Source organism: Lathyrus oleraceus, chromosome 3 (assembly GCF_024323335.1).
Source record: "Lathyrus oleraceus cultivar Zhongwan6 chromosome 3, CAAS_Psat_ZW6_1.0, whole genome shotgun sequence".
In the NCBI taxonomy this organism is placed as follows: Eukaryota; Viridiplantae; Streptophyta; class Magnoliopsida; order Fabales; family Fabaceae; genus Lathyrus; species Lathyrus oleraceus.
Genome location: NC_066581.1, coordinates 141,898,580 through 141,904,977, shown reverse-complemented (window position 1 = coordinate 141,904,977; position 6,398 = coordinate 141,898,580). Strand labels below are relative to the sequence as shown.

Below are 6,398 nucleotides of genomic sequence, written 5' to 3'. Positions count from 1 at the left end.
TTGTAACTTCTTTCTGATTGAACCGAAACTCTTTCGTGAAGTCTTCCGGTTCATTGCTTTGTGTGTTCCAGAAGTCATTTTTGAAGTCTTCCGGTTTGGGAAAAATACATACCGATGTCTTTTTGCAGGAGTTCCGGTGCGAGGGGTGTGAAACATGTAATTTCTGAAATTTTCACCTGAATGATAAAAATGAAATGGTAAATTGGTTAAAACCAATTAAGATAGAATGGGCTCTGATTCCGGTACATAGAAGCTTCAATATCATTCCTCCCATTTTTTATAATCGCTCTAAGGTTCCATTCCTCTTCAACAACAAGATTGGTGCATGTTTCAATAGTGTGTGTATCTACCTCGTTATTAACGTCATCAGCCATGAGCTTGTTATTTTTTCAAGTGTCTCTTGCGTTCTCATCTAGAGCTTAAAAGTTGGTTTTAGCGTTTCAGGAATCTATCCCCTGTCATGCTTCCTTTGATTGTGTAATTTAACTTTCCACTTGTTTCTTGTATTATTCATCTTAGTGTCTATCTGTGTGCATGTTATTGATTATTTCTTCCCATGACCACTTTTCCATTTATCATCAACGATAGTATTGTTGTTGGAATTGTTAATGTTGGTGGTGTCATCTTGATAATCATCTTGGGCTTGAGGCATAACACAATTGTTCCATTGATTTTTGCAATTGCTCTGATTGTTTAAGTAAACCCTCCCATATTTGTGCTTATTCTTAATTCTAGTATGAAACATTGTTTTAATGTGGCTAATCTCCTTATTGGTTCATGTATCTTTCTTCTTGTTGTTTTCATTTTGGGTGATAGCATCACAATTGTGGTGCCCCAGATCCATCTACCAATCAGGATTTATCATATCATTGTTCTCCATAGGACTTGAGCGATTCAACCCATCAATGTAATTGCCCTTATCTTGATGGTAATCTCTGGTAATGTCGTTGAATTTGTTGTCCCTCTTATTTGTGATATAGTTATTTTCGCTGATTCTTAGAATACTTTCCTTGCAGTTATGGTTCTTCTTTCCTTCTTGCCACTCTCCTTCCTCCTGCTTCCTATTCTTATTCATCAACTGATTGTATCTCATCTCACATTTTTTAGGCTATTATGGCATTACGACTGTCCTGCATATTTATTTGCACAGGGATATCTTGTTAGTCCTTAGAGTAAACAAACTAGTCTTGAGTTGTTAGCCCATGTAAGCCAAGATTGTCATTATTTTCCCTATTGTTCCCTAATTTTTCTTATATGACCATATTATTATAGGTATTGGACCCTTCTCATTTGAAGCCAAAGCTACCATCAATCAATTTGATGATTTAGTTCTCGCCTCATTGCCTACCCTTGTATTTTCTATGATGACAATTGTTATCATCTACACTACAGGTAACAACCTCCATACTTTTAAGTACCCCCTGATTCATTTTGATATTGTTAGCAGTATATATCCCCATTCTAGTATGACAACCTTTTTTCCCGTTATTGCTTCCTCTAGGACCCCCTTTTGATGATTAACATCCAAGATATATTTATCCACAAAGTTGCTAGTGATTAGCTCATCATCATTTGAAGGTATGTGATACTCATATTTATTTTAGTTAGGAATCCTTTTTGCCGAGATTTGTGTGATTACTCTTGATGACTGAAAGTTGCCTATCTGACTGCCTATTCTGATTATGATTATGTATGTGCTTGCTTTTATGCTTACTGGACCTGTCATTATGCATATTGAGATCCTCAACTTTGAAAAGGGATTTATTATAACCGAGGGTATCCTTGTAAGTAGGTTTGGCATCTTGAAATACCATTTTATTTCTAGCCCTCCGCATGATGTATAGGATGTTTAGAACATTCATAACAATGTCTTTATATTTTTCCTTGATAATAATATCCCATAGCCATTCCTTGAGTTTTCCATCATGCCCATGGAAATTAACACTTAGGGTAGATCCAAACAAGACTTTTCTAGCCCAGTCACACTATTTAAAGATATGGTTTATTGATTCACCTTTAGTACTACATAAGAGCATAAGAGAGGGCGGGATATTCCTCTTTTACATGGCTCAATTCTAGTCGGGATAACATTATTTAAGATGTTTCAACACAAAGATTTAACTTTAGAAGAGTTTTAGAACTCCACGTCTTCCTCCGTGTAATGGAAGAAACTGCATAGTTGGATCCACTAGGGTCAGTGCTAACCTTATGATCATGGAAAAACTGGTGACCACATAAGCATATTTATTTCATATTGTAAATTGAGAGGTATTTGTATGATTCTATTATAATCATAATATAGAAATATCTTCTTAATGAGTGTTGAGTCCCATTATTGACTATCCTTATCAATCAGGTCCCTAACCCAAAGCACATTGGACTATAATGGCTTCCAAGTTAGGACTTTAAACCAGCCTTGTTAAGGAATCCAAGGGTCTACCCACACATTAATATTATGCCAATTTCCTGCCCTCCAACAACATCCTTGGAGCAATTGATCCTTGGTTTAGAGGATACTTTTTCAAACATAGTTGTCCAATTTCTATTTTTAGCTTGTAAAATCAAGGTGTTATTGGAATACTTTGCTTTAAGGCATTTTTGGATTAAGGTCTCTTGATTGATAACCAGCATCCATAATTGCATTTCTAAAAAAGCATCATTAAAAATACTCATTTTCCAAAAACCAAGGCCTCTTTCATTCTTGTTGAGGCAGAGCGTGTCCCAGCTAATCCAATATACTATCCTTTAATTGAATTTAGCTCCCCGCCAATAGTTATAGGATAGTCTGTCAATATCATTACAAAGATTATCAGGAAATTTAAAACACTCATGGCATAGTTAGATATAGCTTGTATCACATCTTTAATCAATGTGTACTTCCCTACATAAGAAATGTGTTTTTACTTCCAACCATTGACTCTACTCTTAACTCTCTCCATTAGGTATCTAAAATCCCTTTATCTTCCAATTTGAGTGGGCAACCCTAGTTACTTTCCAATTTCATTCTCACAAGAGACCGACATCCACTTTTTGACTTTTCCCTTTGTATCATTTAGAACATTAGCGCTGAAAATCATGTTTGATTTGTCATAGTTTATAAGTTGTCCAAATGTTGATTAGTACCTTCCAAAAATATTATGAAGTTCTTCGGCCTCTTCTTTTTTTCCTGCAAAATATGAGACTATCTTCAGCACACAAAAAAAGTGGAGATATCATGGGCTTTTTATCTATAGCCAAGCCTTTGATAGTGACCTTTTTTTATATCAATGAGTAAGTCATAAAGGACCTCAACACACAATATAAAAAGGTAGGGAGATGGCATATTTGCATTCCTAATGCCTCAAGTGAAAAAAACAATTAGATTAGTTGTCATTAATACCAATGGAGAAAGAAATTGTATTAACACCTTGCATAATATTGTTCATCATATTTTGAGGAAACCCCATGGCCTTAAGCGTGTTTTCAATAAAATCCTACTCAATCCTATCATACGCTTTGGCCATATCATGCATGAAACCAACATAACCTTTGTTTCTGCTTTAATTTTTATGGAAAGTATGGAAAGATTCATAGGCTAGGATAATATTGTCAATAATTAATCTGTTAGGAATAACAGCACTTTGATTAGGATTAACAATTTTGTCCATGTGCAGTTTAATTCTGTTAGCAATTGTTTTAGTAACCATCTTAAGAATAACATTGCGTAGAGAGATGGGGCGATAGTCCGAAGGGACTAAGGGGTTAGATTTTTTAGAAACGAGACATATATGAATTTGGTTGAGATGAAAAACACTACCATTGTTATCGAGGATGTCAAAAGTGTAGTTTATAATGTTGTTACCTAGGGTGTCCCAATGATGGTGGTAGAAGCAAGCTGGGAGCCCATCCGGTCTAGGAGAGGGTGACCCTTTCACATGAAAAATAACCTTACTCACCTCTTTAGTCGTGTAGGCTTGATGGAACGCCTCATACATATTTGGATGCACTCTATTCTCAATGACTTTGTATATATTGTCCTAATCACTACTATTGTTATTAGTTGCATAAATGTTTTTAAAGTAGTCCACAAATACATGACTTATGTCATCCCTTTTAATGAAAACAATACCATCTGCTCCTTGGATATGAGCAAATAAAATTTTCTTTTTGCGCTAACTGACCCTTAAATGGAAAAATTTGTATTTTTGTCCCCTTCGGCTAACCAGCTACTCTTGGCCCTTTGACTCCAATAGGTCTCTTAAATCTTGAGAGCTTCATCCAACTTTAGCTCAGTTGAATTAATACTCAATATTTTGTTGCTTTTCCTCGCATAATCTATCTCCATTTGAACCAAATAAACCTTCTTAGTAAGGTTGCCAAACTTATCACAACCCCATTTAGAGAGGTTATCCAAATTAGCTTTTAGTCTCTCAACCGAGTCCCCACGTGAATCATTCCAACTTTGGAGAACAATCTATTTGTTGACTTTGTCCGATCAAGTTTGAGGTGCTTAGGATTTGTGTTTTTGTCTAAAATATTATCATGTATTTTATTGAAATAAATGAGGATATATGTATGGTCAAAAACATAACGTAATAGATGTCTAGCTTGGGTATAATGATTACCATACTTATTATTAGCCTAAGTATACATGTCATGTGTAAACCTAATACCGTTCAAATTACAAGGCTTAATAGTATCCGAAAATAGATTAGTTAAGTTATCATCATTGGGATTGCCCGCCTTATTTTTCACTAGAAGAATTAACTAAGTCAAAATCACTAAAAAAAATCCAGTTGTCCATAGAGTATAGATTATTAAGGCTAGAAAGTAAAGAAAAAGTTAAGTGCTTCTTATGGATGAAGGGATAACCATAAATACCAATTAATATACACATATTTTACATAGAATGACACTCAAAATAGCAATTAATATAGTTGTTATTAGCATTATGAATAGTCAAACTTGCATCAGAATTCCAAAGAAGAATAAGACCTTCAGCCCTGCCTCCACCGGAGATATTGGCATCCACTACATGGGAATTAGTCATACTAAAAGTGAAAAGAAAATAGATTTTATTAAAGGAGATAGTGCCTAATTTTGTTTCAAAAAGGGAAATGATATCTGGATGGTGACTTTTAATCAATCTTTTGAGGGCTCACACTATTCGAGAGTTGGACTACCCTCGACAGTTCAACGATAGGACTTTCATGTTTCCAGGATGGCTCTTGGATATGAGCTTGTCTTTTCTTCAATGCTGATAGTGTTATTTTCTTTCATTCTTTTCCTTTTATTTTCATGCACAATAATAGATTGTTGTCCATCTTGTTTGTTGTCATGGTTGGTCTGGATTTTAGTGTGGGTTCTTAGCAGAAGGATCGAGGTTTTTCTGGTACTCCTTCACACAATACTCCTCATTTGGCCCAATTAATCCATAATTAAAGCAAAAGTTAGGCAATTTTTCATACCTAAAATCGATCCAGGTTGTACAATCTTTAACATTTCCTTTGTGCATGCTTGGTTTTAGCGGCTCAGTCACATCCAGTAGAACTTTAACCTTAATGATGGTAATCTTTTTTTGGGTACATGAACATATCTACTTTCAGAACTTCACTCATCTTTACACCAATTTTTGCTCCCATTTACTTGGATACAATTTGAGAGGAAGTCCCCGACTTTAAATGCACATAGGGACTAGATTGAAAGTGATGGGATTCAGTTGAGTATTTGGGTTCCATGGCTTAACATCGGGCCAAGAGTTACGAAACAGTTGAGGATTGCCCTTTTTGAATTCATTTGACATCCATTTGGTTATCCATCATAATTCTGAATAGCCCCATATCGGTTTCAGAGATTATAAGCCCCTTGGGATCATACTATATCCCTGCCAAACCTGTAATCGGGATTTTTTTTTTGAATGGGCTTGTCAGCAAGAAATTTTCCCATAATGGATTTTCATAATCTTTGAGTTCTTGATCTATATCATCATCCCAAATGAAAAAATAATCATTATCTTTACTATTTTGCCTAATACTCTGGTAAGCATTGTTTTGATATTGGTTGTTGTTTGGTATATTATGCAGGTTATTATTGGAAATTTTGTTGCACACCTCCATCGCGGATCATAGAGGAATCTCAATATATGCTAGCTGAATGTTGTAGACTAGATCTGTAACACCTCAAACCCCAAAACCTATATAAAAATATTTAATCGACAATATAAGGTGTCACTATGACAATCATCCAAAAACTCATCAACACATTTGATAATAAGCAGCAAAAATCATATCATAACAATTTCAACATTTAAAACTTAGCAAATAAAGAGTGAGACTTTAAACCATATAAAAACACTAAATGCCTTGTTCCCGATGTTACAAGATTAGAGTTCTAAAACCACTAAATTACGATAAACTATA

At 34.9% G+C, this 6,398-nt stretch overlaps 1 long non-coding RNA gene across 1 annotated transcript; it reads left to right on the top strand.

Annotated features, from left to right (window-relative positions):
* Window positions 1-254: 254 nt before the first annotated feature.
* Window positions 255-6,171, top strand: LOC127125848 (uncharacterized). The gene is made up of 3 exons (XR_007804822.1): window positions 255-1,392; window positions 1,502-1,578; window positions 6,063-6,171. It is a non-coding gene; the product is annotated as an uncharacterized LOC127125848 (long non-coding RNA).
* The last annotated feature ends 227 nt before the right edge of the window (window positions 6,172-6,398 follow it).